This window comes from Sus scrofa, chromosome 18, assembly GCF_054392235.1.
Source record: "Sus scrofa isolate SSC_HxYL_T2T_F1_AM1 chromosome 18, Sscrofa_HxYL_maternal_Yorkshire_Landrace_v2.0, whole genome shotgun sequence".
Taxonomy (NCBI): domain Eukaryota; kingdom Metazoa; phylum Chordata; class Mammalia; order Artiodactyla; family Suidae; genus Sus; species Sus scrofa.
The window spans coordinates 10,993,371-11,008,408 of record NC_139400.1 but is presented as its reverse complement, the minus strand read 5'-3'; the positions used below and the strand labels follow the sequence as shown (position 1 = coordinate 11,008,408).

General features: G+C 49.5%; 1 long non-coding RNA gene across 6 annotated transcripts in view; it reads right to left on the bottom strand.

The window, feature by feature from the left end:
- LOC102166684 (uncharacterized) overlaps window positions 1-15,038 on the bottom strand; it is a 411,372-nt gene that overhangs the window by 310,711 nt on the left and 85,623 nt on the right. The window lies entirely within an intron of this gene.

The window sequence follows — 15,038 nt, the reverse complement described above, 5'->3', positions numbered from 1 at the left end:
CCGCCTCCCCCCCCCCCCCGCCAAAACCAGGGGTGTGAGCTGAATCCCCCTGCGTCTCCACCTTCCGGCAGTCATTCTCGGCTCTGGCCACCTGACGGACACTCACTGAGCACTGGCCAGGTGTCCAGGCCCCCAGGATGCCCAGTGACGTCAAGCATCACCGCTTCGGCACACGCCCTGGCAGCGGAAGCGGGAGTCCGCCAGGCCGGGGGCTGGTGGGAGTGCCGAGGGCGCAGAGGCGGGGTGCTGCGGAACGAGCTACCCTGTGTCTGGGGCTGGGGCAGCTTCCCTGAGGAGGTGACACTCGATCAGAAGTTGGAGGAGAGAGGGCTGGACGTGCAGACATGAGGGGGACAGCTCTGTGCAAAGGCAAGAAGTGCGACTGCAAAGACGCAGTGGGCACGACAGGCTTCTGGAGGCAAAGGTGCAGCGTTTGGCCAGCGTGGCTGGAGGCACAGGTGGGGAGCGAGCCGAGGACCCTGACCCCAGCCTGATAAACGCTAACCTGCATGTCCTGAGCACTGACCCTGCCCTGGGGATCCAGCATCGGCCAAGCCCCTGCCCTGGGGAGCCCACCTTCTAACAGGGTGAGACAGTGATGAAAGTAGTGAAATAGATCCCATTCAGAGGATAATAAATGCTATGGAAAAATATAAAAGCAGGGAAGAGGCCAGAGAAGGTCAAGGAAGTGGAAACTTGTACTTTTTAAAATCGAATTTTACTTTACTTATTTATTTATGTGTTGCTTTTTAGGGCCACACCTGCAGCGTATGGAGGTTCCCAGCCTAGGGAATTGGAGCTGCAGCCTACACCATTGCCATAGCAACGTGGCTCCTTAACCCACTGAGCGAGGCCAGGGATTGAACCTGCGTCCTCATGGATGCTAGTCAGATTTGTTTCCGCTGAGCCACGATGGGAACTCTGAAGAATTTTACTTTAGATTAGTTGTATTTTTCTTCTTTTTATTTATTTTTTTTCCCATTTTTAAGGCTGCACTTGCAGCATATGGAGGGTCCCAGGCTAGGGGTCAAATTGGAGCTGCAGCTGCCGGCCTACACCACAGCCACAGCAATGCAGGATCTGAGCTGTGTCTGCAACCTACACCACGGCTCACAGCAACGCTGGATCCTTAACCCACTGAGCGAGGCCAGAGATCAAACCCACGTCCTCATGGATACTAGCTGAGTTCGTTACCACTGAGCCACTCCTACTGAAACTAGTTTTAAGTTCCCAGGTCAGTTGAAAAGCTAACATGGGGAGCCTATCCCTGCGTCTCCCTGTGTCCCTGTGGGTTGCTCACAGGAGAACTTCAGACCTTGTTGGGATGTCCTTGGCTTTCCCATCCCCCACCTTTTCTGTCCCAGGACCCCACCCGGCACCTACACTGCGTCATCCCACCTCCTCAGCCTCCTGCAGCATCCTAACCCCACAACCTCCACGGGGTTGTCTGACCTCCTTCTCATGGTCAGGCTGCGGTTATGCATTTGGGGGGAGACCCCCCCCCCACCCCGAGGTGAGGTGCGCTCCCCGTCACGTCATATCTGGGGACAGGACGCTCAGGACAGGCCTCTCCAGGCGAGTGATCTGGGGGAGAGGCACAGACGACAGTGGGCAGAGTGCCAAGCCTGGGGAAAGGCAGGTGCAAACGTCCTGAGGCAGGAATGGACTGGCCGCAGAGAGGCCAGGGCGGCTGGACAGAGCACCGAGCACAAGGGGGGACATGGCAAAGAAAGTCAGATGGACAGTGGGCCAGACTATGGAGAATCTCATAAGAAATGGGATTTTTCTGGAAGTTTCCTGAGCAAGTGAATGAAACGATGAGAGCGGTGTCGGTGTGCAGAGGGACAGCCACCACCGCCACCCCTCCTCTCTGTACCTCTAGAAACCCCCTCCTCTTCTGGGGAGGGGTGGTGGGCAACACATCTTGGCACCCTTCCCTCCTGGCACGGCTACCAAAACGATCGCCCAGTGCAAAGTCACTTCCCAGACCAAGTCGAGCTGAGCCGGTCAGAGGGTTCCTCAGAGACAGAGCCAAGAGTCCCAGCGGGGGTCAGGCCGTGCACGGGGGGCGGCGGAGAGCTTGCAGACGGGGGCTGGGGCTGGCCATTCTTGGCCACGTCCAAGCAGAGGATGCCAGTCCATGAAATGGGAAGAACGCAACCAGGGTGACAGCAGCAGTGGCGGCTCTAACCCCTGAGGCCCCGCTGCTCCTCATTCCGTCTTTGGCTTCTGCAGCTCCTCAAAATAGACACCCTTCCCATTTTAGCTCAAGCTGCCGTGTGCAGCTAAAAGAACTCTGTCCACCACGAGACGACTAAGCCGGCCGGCGTCCCAGGGGCAGAGGGGCGGGAAGGGCCCGGGACACAGGTGCACCAGGCCTGAGACCCTGACCACGGCCGCGATGGACAGATGTCCTCCCACACCTGGGCCGCCGTCGGATCAAAGGTGCCCCACGGGGTGAAAGGCTGTGAAAGGACCGAATCCCCGCTCCAGCGCCAGAGCCCAGGGCGTCTGTAAAAACAGATCCTGGAAACAGGGAGGCAGCTCCGAAGGGCGGAATGCCAGCCACCAGAGCACAGGGCACTGGCAGTGAGCCTTCCAAGGCCTTTAGGCCAAACCTCCCACCTGGTGACAGTCGCCACCTACAGGTAAGTGCGTCTGTGACATGGGAACGCCCTGCATTAGAGGCAAGAAGTCTGCCCGAGACGGCGGCTTCAACACAGCCAGGAGGGTTTCCTTAAATCTCCAGCTTTGATCACAGAGGCAACAACAGTGTCTGAGGCTGAGGCCGCCTTTCCTCCGTACGAACATCAAAGGAGCTGTTAGTACAAGAATCTAGGAGTTTGTTCAAATAAATATTCCCCACCAGACCGCTAGAACCACTACAAAGGGCGTTACCTGTGCAGGGCTTCGGAGATGGCAGGTCCTCTGGGGCAGTGAGGCAGCAGCTGGACCGAGCGAGGTGAGAATGACTTCCCCGAGGTCAGGGAGCGCCTGGTCACTTCCTTCCCTGTGCACCTGCTCGCACCCCCCCCCCCAACCTGGGCCAGTTCCCGGGCCATTGCCAACGCCGCCCTCGTAATCGTTCACCTTTCTGCCTCTTTACGGTTCCCTGGTCCAGCTCAACACTCGCAGGTGGGCTGCTCACCTTCTTCCTTGTGCTCTGTCTACACGGCTACAGCCAGAGGCTTAGAAAAGAATTAATACACCGTCTCCCCTCTTCCTTCTCAAGAGAGAAAAGTGCGTTTTCACGGGGAGGGGGCGTGCTGATGTGGTCTGTTTACACACGCCGTGATGCCCCAGCTCCCCCAACTCGGGCAGCAAAGGTCACTGAGAACAAAAGCGGCGGAGCCTCGGACGTAGTGTGCAGAAAACCCGCCAGGACTCCAGACTGGCCCCGGCGGGCTTCCTTCTGCTTCGTCTCGGCCTGGGCTCTCCTCGCCGCCGCGGGACTGCCCAGCTCTCTCCCATCTTCAGCGGCACAGTTGCCCCACTTCCCTTTAGAGCTTTTGAATTTCTACCTACCCAGCTGGGAGTTCCAGGGAGTCCCAGCCCTGGTCCCAGGAGCTCAGCCACAAACTCATCCCCCTCCTCCAGCCTCACGGCCACTTTCAAGCACCAGGCACCGAAAACCACCAAGGGAGGGTGACAACCTGAGAGCTGTTTACTACCTGCAGCAGGTAAGGATGCTGGGCAGGGCTTTGGAGGGCATTCTTTCCCTCCTCCTCAGCCTGCAGCTTCAAGGTCAGAAGCAACGAACTTGGTTCAGGTGGGCGACAAAGCAGCTAAAAAAGCAAGGGGTGGGGTCAGGGACATACACTGCAGAAGCGAAGAAGCCAGAGGACAACAGAGATCAGCTCACACACGCTGACTGCTGCACCCCACGTGCAAGTGGGGGCCCCAGGGAGGCCTGCGGAAATCACAGACATGGGACATTCATGAGCTGTGTGCTGTGAGCGCAACCCTCAATCCACACAGGGCCCAAGGGAGAGCGAGTGGAACCCTCACTGTCAACGGTGTCAGAGCACAGCCTCTAGCAGGTTGGCGGCAGATTGCCAATGACGCAGGCACGGGGAGACCTCTTGGGCGCCAGGCCAAAACCAGAAACAAAAAACTGAGCAGGGATACCACGGCTGTACACTGCAAGGCAGATGTCTCACAACTTGAGCCCAGGCAGATCACTCGCCCAGACCCTCAGAGGACGAACCAGAATCACCACCCCTTCAAGATACTAATGAAAATGTCCAGTTTTCAAATACAAACTCAACGACATGCCAAAGAAATAGAAAAGTATAACCCAACCCCAGGGGAGAAAAGGAACAAGCAACAGAAAGTGATGCCAAGTGGATCAAAAGTTGAATATACAAAGGGCTTTTAAGAAGCTATAAATATGTTCAAATAGTCAAAGAAAACAGGTTCAAAAAAACTGAAGGAAAACGTGCCAAGCTTGAGGGAAAGAGAGAAGGAATGGGGGGAAGTTGGAAACTATAAAACAGAACCAACCAGAAATGCTGGGGCTGAAAATTACAATAATTAAAATTAAACACTCACTAGCTGGACTCAATAGCAGATATGAGGTGGCAGAAGAAAGTAGTCAGGAAGCCTGAAGACAGATCGATAGAAATTATTGAATCCAAAGAAGAGATGGAAAAAAGATTGAAGAAAAAGAAACACCATCTCAGAGCCCATGGGAACATATGATGTATACCAACAGGCAGCTGGATTCCCACAGGTAAGGAGAGAAAAGGAGGAAGGATTACTTGAAATACTGTAAAAAAAACTCCCCAAATTTGGCGAAAACATCAACCTAGACCTCCAAGAAGTTCACCAAACTTCAGTAAGATAAACAAGAAGAAAACCACACCTCGACACACAATAATCAAACGGCCAAAAGCCCAAGATAAAATGAAAATCAGGAAAAAAAGAAAATCCTGAAAGTAAAAAACAAATAAACAAACAAAAAAACTCATCACATACAGAGAAACAAAGATGCAATTTTACAGCCAATGTCTCATCACAAGCTGTGGAGGCCGGAAGATACTGTAATGACACTGAGAGGGCAAAAAGAAGAAGACTCTCAATGGAGATTTCTGTACCCAGTTAAACTATCTTTCCAGAATGGTAGTGAAATAAAGACATTTCTAGACATACAAAACCAATACAATCAGTTGCTATCAAAAAATAAATGACAAAGGAAGTCCTCTGGGATGAAAGACAATGACACTAGAGAGTAACTCAGATCCACAAGAGAGAATGAAGCACACCCGAAATGGTAAATCGTATATAACTATATATTTTAAATGGGTGCCTCTCCCCTGTCAATTTTGTGAGTGTCTAAAGCAAAAATTATGTGTTGATAGATTTTAACATACAAAATGTGTGTAGATCTATATGTATGTGAGTGTGTGTTTATATATATGTTTATATTATATATACATATTTAATTCTATAGGCTATACCAGTGCAAAGTACCTATACTTTCCCAGAAGAAAGTCATTGTTAATTTGAAATGGACGGCGATAAGTTTAAAATAACTATGTAACCTCTAGAGGAACCATAAAATAATTTTTAAAAGGAAAGAACACAAAGAAATATAGCTAAAAAATCAATAAGGATATAAAAGTGCTCTATTTAAATATTGATCACAAAAGAAGGAAGACTAGGAGAAGAAAGCAGCATGATGTGAATCCAACCATATCCATAATTACATTAAATATAAATTTACTAATCACTCCACTAAAAAGGCAGGGATGTTCAGACTGGATCTCAAAGTAAAATCTACCTATATGCTATCTCCAAGACACACTTTAAATTCAAACATACAAAGATGGCAAAAGTGAAAAAATATGCAAACTTTATACTTGAGAGAGCTGGAGTGGCTGTGTTAATGTCCTACAGTTTCAAAACCAAAGAATATTACTTAAGACAAAGAATTACATTTCAAAATGATGAGATACTCAACACAGCAGACATATGTAATAATTTAGATATATATGCACCCAACAAAGAGCCCCAAATACATGAAGTAAAAACTGACAGGATTGAGGAGTTCCCATCATGGCACAGTGGAAACGAATCTGACCAAGAACCGTAAGGTTGCAGGTTTGATCCCTGGCCTCACTCAGTGGGCTAAGCATCTGGCATTGCTGTGAGCTGTGGTGTAGGCCGCAGACGTGGCTTGGATCCTGCGTTGCTGTGGCTGTGATGTAGGCCAGCAGCTGTACCTTTGATTCAACCCCTAGCCTGGGAACCTCCATATGCCATTGGTATATCCCTAAAGAAAAAAACCAAATAAATAAATTAATTAAACAAAGTTTAAAAAAATAAAAATTAAAACTGTCAGGATTGAAAGAAGAGATAGGTCGCAGCTAAAGATTTTACTCTTTTTCCCTCCATAATTCATAAATCAAGCAGATAAAAACTGGTAAAGATACAGACGATTTAAACAATGATATTGAACAACTGACATCTATAAAACATTTCCACTCAACAACAGCAAAATATGCATTTGTTTCAAACTCACATGGACCTTCCACCAGGACAGACCATACACTGGGTCATAAGACAGGTCTCAACAGATTGTAAAAGACTGAAATCATAAAGAGTGTGTTCCTTGATCACAGTGGAATTATATTTTAAATTGATAACATAAAAAAAATATTCCGGTAAATTCCGAACATGTCGAAAGTATATAAGATGCTTATAAATAACCAACAGGTCAAAGGATAAAGACAAATACAGCTTAGACAGAACGAAAATGAAAACGCAGCATATCAAAATTTATGAAATGCAGCTAAAGCAGTGCGCAGAGGGAAATTCACCACTAAAAGTTTGTGTTAGAAAAGAAGAAAGTCTATAAAATTCCACTTTAAGAAGCTAGCAAAAGAAGAACAAATTAAACCCCAAAGTAAGAATGAAAGAGATACTAAGAATGTCCAGGAATCAATGTAATGAACCATATAGATAAAAATCAATGAAACCAAGAAATGGTTCTTTCAAAATATCCATAAAATGTATAAACCTTTAGCAAACGTGATGACATAATACACATACATCACTGCTGGGCACAGAAAGTGGAAACGTTTTGGCAATTTCTTATGAAAATAAACACGCACTTACCAACAGATCCATCAACACTGCTCCTAGAAATCTACCCTCGAAAATGGATGAAATACATGCACCTGAACATATTCACGTGAATGCACATGATAGCAGAATTCATAATATCCAAAAATTTGAAAGGACCCAAAAGTCCCTCAACTGGTGAAAAGGTAAAGAAAACGGAGTACATCCATGCAATGAAACATGACTCGGCAATGAAGTGAATAAACTGCTAGTCGTGCATCGAAATGGATACATCTCAAAGACATTATGCTTCTGAAAGAAGCCAGACGCAGAAAACTATGCACTGCGTGATTCTGATACCTGAAATTCCAGGCCGGGCAGAACCATATATAGAAAGGTGGTTGCCTGAGCCGGGGGTGGGAGAAGGAATGAACGGCCAAAGGGCCTGAAGGAATCGGGCAGTGAGTGAAGTATCCTGAAATTGTCCAGTGGTGTTGTTGCATGACTTCACTTCCCAACATTCAAGGAAGAGCATACCTTACACGTGTGAAGTGTAGTTTATGTCGACTGTACATCAATAAAGCAAAAGAGGGTAGGGTGCGTGTGTGTGTGTGTGTGTGTGTGAGAGAGAGAGAGAGTGTAGGGAGGTGTATGTGGGTGTGGGGGTGTGTATGTGGGTGTGGGTGGGTGTGGGTATGTATGTGTGTGAGGGGGGTGGGGGTGTGTCTGTGGTGGGGGGTGTATGTGGGTGTGGGGGGATGTGGAGGTGTGTGTCAGTGTGTGTGTGTGTGTCTGTGTGGGTGTGTGTGTGTGTGTGTGTAAAACCTTACACTGCTTACATATAAAGTATGCTTGTGCTTCCAGCCAAGACCCTCCGCAATCTGGCCCCCACCTGACTCTTCGGCCTCATTCATTAATTATCTGACATGCCTGCTTGGGTAATCCTATACGCCTTATTGTTCTCGACCCGGAATGTTTTGCCCTTTCTGATCCAATTTCTCAAAATCCTATTTCACTATCTCTAGGCATTTGAAGCCTAGTAACCTACCAAGACCTGACTCACCCTTCCCTGCTGGCACATCTCCAATGCTCTTCACTCCGCCTCCCACCTCTGCTCTCTGAATCCCTCAGGCTGGAAGTGGCACCTCCCTCCCCTGAACTCAACGACCTCTCCTGCCCCATCACCCCTCCCTGCGCACCATCTATCACGGTCATCTGTGTGAGTCTCGCGCATCTCCCAGGCAGAGGGGTGGTTCATGAATTACTGTCCCATTACAAACAGCAGAACGGACTGCACTTGATAAGTGGCTGCTGAACAAAGGTTCAGTTTGTCACCTGCTTCCCCTCCTGAAGCTCCTGCAAGCTGGTCGGGATGGATATCCTAACTGCCCAAGTTCAGGGTCTTTTCTCAGCATCCTGCCCCTTGACCGATGTGACCGTGCCAGCCACCATTCCTGAGACACCTCCAACCACCAGCCTCTCCAAAACTCCTCACCCCTGCCTCTGGCCTGCCTTTCCTCCCAGCCCAGAGCTGCAGACTTTCCCAATGTCCAGCCCTCGGCTTGCCTTTCCATAAATTTTTGATCAGAGAACTTACCGCAAAGGGTCACAACACCTCCCTGAGGGTGGCTTTCAAGTCTCCGTCTGGAGTCTCTAAATAATCCACCCTCCCCCGCCTTCCCTCTCTGTCCACCTCACCGCTCAGCCCATCACACCGTGCTCAGAACGTCCAGGACCCTGCAGACACCCTCCCTCCCAAGTCAGGTGCATCGGCTGCCTTGCGATCCCTTCCAGCAAGACCAGCTGGTCGGCCACATCCGAGCCCTCATAATTCTTGTGTTTCTCTTACCCCAGTGATGTGGCTGCAAAGACACATGAGGTCAATCTCATTCACTTGCTCAATTCTCAGCATAATGAAGACAGCTCTCCACGCAGCAAAGCAAACAACGTGTTTCTGAGTTACAAAGGCTTACCTTCACGTCTACAGCCAACGACCCTGGGCTGTGTCTCTTCTGGGCGCTCCCTCTCCTCTCCCTCCTGCCGCAGTCCCCCCGCCCCAGGGGCGGGGGGGGGGTCCTCACCCGGAAGTTACAGCTGTGGATTCTCAAGCACACACTGCCCTCCTTACTTTGTGCTTTTGCCTCTCATTCAAATCATGAAGGTTTGATTCCGATTTCATATCAACCTGCTGGGTCTGAAAGTGGGAACCAGCCTTTTCTCATAATGCAGGGGGGTCCCCACTTGGGGTTCTCTCCAGGTCTCCTCCACCTCCCACCCCCGCTCCCCGCTCCTCTCCCTTCCTGGAAGATCCATCTGCCAGCTCGCTTATCCTCCAAGTCATTCCCACCCTGCAAGTTCCAGATCAATACCTCCCTCCATTAGGAAGCTCCTCCATCCTCTCCAATCCAGACATTACGGTCTCCACAATTCTCACCCACTTTAATATTTCAGATGGGAGAATTTTCTACTTCTAAGACGATGATGAACTCCTTGAAGGAGAGGGCAGGGCTAAATGTGTAACCCTTATAACTCCCAGCACGGTATTCAAAACACAACAGATAGACCCTATTGCATCAAATGAAAAGACTCCTGTGAACCAAGACATGGAGAACATGGGCTGGGACCACCAACGTCTATTCCCAGGTTTCCCCACTTGGCCTCTTCCGTGGAAATTGCATTAACGCGGGGCCTGAGATGTTTTCCCAGAATTAACCACTTGTTTCCATTACATTTGTTTTTGCCCAAGAAATAGATCCCAGGGTATTATGTTTGTTGATGAAATAACTTAGAGGGTAGGGGGGAAAATGTGCAGGTGTTTGAGACAGCCCGTCTAGAAAACCGAAAGGCGGGTCTGGATCCTCCAACTTCCCGAGGGCTGTAGGGAGCTTTAAAACCATCAAAGCTCGTGCCCCGCCAAAGCCACTGCAGACAAGGCAGAGAACTGCTGTCAGTCCCCGGAACACACCCCTGCGGGGTCAGCCGCACATCGGACAGGAGAAGGACAGGGACTCAGTGACACAGAAAGAATCAGACAGGCTCGATCCAGGAGTGTCCTCTTGCACTGAGACACTCCCGCCAGACCACTCATGGGGCAGATTCCGCTGGAAGCCACAGTCAACACCACCCCATCTGTGGAAGGGGGAGGCCAAACCCTGGGGTGTCACCGTCGGCAGCTTCTGCTCCTCCTAGCGGTTGAACTCAGGAAGCTACCCTGTCCGTGCTCAGCCTCCCCCTATGAAAGGGTGGTAACCATGTAAGATACAGGAAAAGCCTGGCACAATACCTGCTACATAGTAAGTGCTCAGTAAATACCCCTCCCGATTAGGTGGCGATTATTACTTACGCTTCCGTTAACACATGCCACTTTCAACCCCCTGTGCAGCCTCCCTCACTCCCACCCAGCCCCCTGCTGCCTTCCAGTTCCATGTCACCATCCCTTGGCACTGTCACAGGCAGAGAGCTGAGCCAGACAGGACCTGAGGGATTTTTCTGCAATGAGTCCAGTGCCCAGACCAGGAAGAGCTAGATCAGCAGAACCCCAGAGAGAAGGCGGCTTCGACACGTCCTTTTTCGTAGCGTTGATGTATGTGCAGGACATGAAGCCATTTAGGGTCAGAACCACCAAACTCTGAATCCTTCGTTTTGTCTCTCTGCTGTGTGTTCGATTTTTGTATCACTCACATTTTTTAATTCTATTCCACCGTGCCCCAGGCTAGACTACCAGAACTGTGATTCACGTTACTAAGAGGTCTAAATTACTCAATGCTTTCAAAAAAAAAGAAAGAAAGAAAGAAAATTCCGTCTACGGACTCACGGACGTAGAGAACAGACTGGTGGTGGCCAAGGAGGAGAGGGAGGAGGGACTGGGAGTTTGGGGTTTGCAGACGCAGGATTGATGAACAAACAAGGTCCTGCTGCAGAGCACAGGGAACTATGTTCAATATCCCGTGACAAAACCGTCATGGAAAAGAACACGAGAAAGAACATACAGACATGTACGTATGTAAGGGAACCACGTTACTGTACGGCAGAAATTGACACGACATTGCAAATCAACGAGACATCCACGAAATAATTTTTTTTAAAAACATGCCTACTTACTAACGTGCTTTTTCTCACAAATCTACACCCACCCACAGGACTTAAACCAAGACAACTAACTGTCCCCTCCATCCTAACAAAATGCTCATCTTCGCGAGAGGCACGAGGTCACAGAGGTTCAAGGAGAGGGATGTGCACCCGTCAAGACTGTCAGAGGCTCGGAGGGTCTGACCTTTTCCCAAGTTCAACTGTTATACAGCACAGGGAAAGGTTAACCAATACTTTATAAGCACTTTATTTATTTATTTTGTCTTTTTTGCCATTTCTTGGGCCACTCCCGCGGCATATGGAGGTTCCCAGGCTAGGGGTCGAATTGGAGCTGTAGCCTCCGGCCTACACCACAGCCATACCCACACGGGATCCGAGCCGCGTCTGCAACCTACACCACAGCTCACGGCAACACCGGATCCTTAACCCACTGAGCGAGGCCGGGGATCGAACCCGCAACCTCATGGTTCCTAGTCGGGTTCATTCGTTCCTAGTCGGGTTCCACTTCGCCACGACGGGAACTCCACTTTATAAGTACTTTAAATGGGATTTAATTTAAATGGACTATAACCTGTAAAAATTTTGAAGCACTATGTTGCACACATGAAAGTAATGTACTATGAATCGCCTATACCTCAATTATAAGTCAATTATACCTTAATTAGTTAATTTAACTTAATAAATGCCTAGAGCTAAAAAAAAAAAAAGAGAGAGAGAGAGAGAGGAAGAAAAGGAGAGAGGGAAGGGAGGAGGAAGGAAAGAAAGAAAAGACCCCTGAGGGAAGTAATATTTCCGTTTGACAAATGAGGAAAGAAAGATTAAGGGCCGGGCCCCTTGATCACAGCCTCTCAAGCCCTCAGCCTGAGGGTGACGAGGGTGACAGCAGGGAAGGGAGGGGCTGACACTCCCAGGACGAACAAAGTGGGGGTGTGTGTGTGATAACTCCATCTGCCTCTGGAAACGTTAGGCATCAGACAGCATTCGCCTCTCCAGACGAGCTTTGCTATAAGTCACACTCGATCTGGAGAATTCGCTTATTAAATACCCAACTTCTAAGGATACGGAAAGAAGTTTCAACGTTTCCTACATTTACATTAATAATTCCACCAACACATGACCCCGCGCGTGCGCGGTCACAAAGAAACGTCAGGATGTTTCTGCATGTTCCTCTTACTTAGCCTCCATCTTCGCTGCAAGTTTGCCTCCTCTTTGGCTCCTTCCCCTTCTCATTTGTGCCTGGAATCACTTGCAATTCGCCCCGTGATGTGAACACTTGGTCTGATGCCTTCACAGGCCTAGGAGTTTTCCAGTATTGAGTAGAACCATTTTTAGCCTCCTGACGCCACGGACTGAATTCCTTTTAATTTGACAATCGGTACTTGGCGTTTTTTGACCTTATGTTCAAAACCAAAGTCCTCATCACAGTTGCCTTTAAACAGAATCATGGCAGAGTTTTCTTTGATTATTGGCCAAACGGTGTCACTAAAGGAAAACCAGAAGTCAGACAGAAAGACTCTTGAGTATCAGACAGATTACACTGGAGGAAAACGTGGATCTGACAGCTAATACAGGGCAAGCCCACCTTTGGACAAACTCATTCTTTTCTGTCCCAGTTAAAAACAAAAATGTCAATCTAATAGCCGACATATATCAGCAGTGTTTATTATCTGCCAAGTGAGAGGGTTATAAATAAAAGTAATTCTGTGCCCTTGTAAAGTATCGTGACACCAGTAAATCATGATGTTAGGAAGTGGAATTTCATTCCCTGTGCTGTGAATTGTCTCATCCCTTCAAGGCGGCTTGTCAGGCAGCAGGGACAGAGACTCAGATAAAGCCTGCTGGATCCTTCCAGGAAGATCGCTTTCCCCTGTACCCACTGACAACTTCACCACCTCAGGAAGGACTGTCAAGCGAAAATGATTTCCAGGAGGAGTAGATGCTGCAAAGGGCAAGAAACTCTAAATGGAGATAAATTCACAAATATCCAAGATATGTATTACCGCAAAGAAAACTGCGGCAAATCTTTCAAGAGTTTATGAAACCCTGATGGGGCGGAGTAACCATGATTCCTTATCACAATTATATTTGGAGAAAGTGAGAATTTCCAAGGAAAAAATTACTCCTTTTTCTCTTCAACTGAAGTAGCTGGTCACCACATCAACCAAACTTGGATGAACAACATACAGGGACGGGCCTGCACGTGGCACACAGCAGGTGCACAACAGTGCCCAAAAGCCGTGGTTTTCTTTAAAGTTTCACGTGTCAGAGTTCCCGTCGTGGCGCAGTGGAAACGAATCCGACTAGTACCCATGACGACGCAGGTTTGATCCCTGGCCTCACTCAGTGGGTCAGGGAGCCAGCACTGCTGTGAGCTGTGGTGTAGGCCACAGAAGTGGCCCGGATCCCAAGTTGCTGCGGCTGCGGTGTAGGCTGGCCACTGTAGCTCCGACTGGACCCCTCCCCAGCCTGGGAATTTCCATATGCCACAGGCGTGGCCCTAAAAACCGAAAAAAATAAAATAAAATGCCTTCGAATCTCTTCTCTCATTTGACCTTCAGGTGCCCCTTTGAGGCCGGTATAATGCACCCATGCATCCTTCTAACAATCGCCTCTCAGCATCCCTTCTGTGGGCGGCGCTGTGCCAGGCATGCGCGTGTGCCTTCAAGGCCCCGGAAAAGACGGCTGTAAACAAGCCATTACACGGTAATGGGGAAACGCACACGAGGGCTTTTCCCAGGTGGGGACAAGAGGCCCGCGTGAGTGACACGGTGACCTGGGAGGACTCCTTCAAGGACAAGGCCATCTCTGAACACAGAAACAACGCGGGCTGGAAACGCACACGCACAACCAGGCAAATACAGTTTCTATCCTGCTTGGTATCCCCGTGTGAGAACCCTGGCACTTACATGCTGCGCTCCGCTTAGAGAAGCGCCTGAGAGCGGCGGAGGTCACCACGGTGAGGCAGAGCCCGGGGGCACGAGGTGCCCGCCTGGGGCTGTCGGGACCCCCTGCCAACGTGGCTCCAACAAGAGTCTGGTCGGGGGCAGCCTTGGAAACCACGCCCCCTCCGTGTGCCCAGCCAGCAGCCCCGCGACACCCAGACAAGCCTCCCCACCAGGATGGAGAATCAATTTACAATTTTACCCTCCTGACTCCAGAGCCGAAATGAGACGCCGAATTGAAGCATCTGGTTATTTCTGTGACCGGAAAGTCCTCACCACTTTTATCTTCCTGGTTTCAGCGCAGTGACACTGAGCAATTTTAGGACTGGATTATATTGTCTCAGGGACTTGTCATTAATTAGTTCGTTTCTATTTGTCTGGATCAAGCTTCATCGCAAACAGTCACAAGAACCTTAGCAAACCCTCAGAGAGCGCCCGGCGCCACCCTCGCATATACTCAGGACTTGATCAGCTCGAGCAAAATAGAGGGAAGAGCAGAGAAAATGACAAAGATGCAAATACGACGAAAGAGAAGACAGGAAACCCAGGCTTCCTCCTCAAAACTGGAGAAGCAAAGCCCCCCCCAAAGAAAACACATCCGCCAAGGACACCTCAAGACGGATGATGTCAGGTTGTGTGACGTCACTGGGAAGGTAAGGCCGCGCCTGCGTGATCCTCCTGCCTGTCTCCTGGCAGCGTTACCAGCGGGGTCCCTAGAAGCAGAAAGAGCCAGTGACCTATTTTCTGCAATAACAAAGGGGAAGGGCAAGCTGTTCGGCAAAGCTCCAGGGGATGCATCAGGTCACCGCAGCGCCACCGAAAAGGGAAGAGGCTACGCCCACCTGCGGTGACGTCAGCAGCGATCGCAACAGTTTACCCTGTGCCTTAAGAAGATAAAGCCAGGGATGTCTGCTGCTGACTCCTGGTACCTCCCTCTCCAGG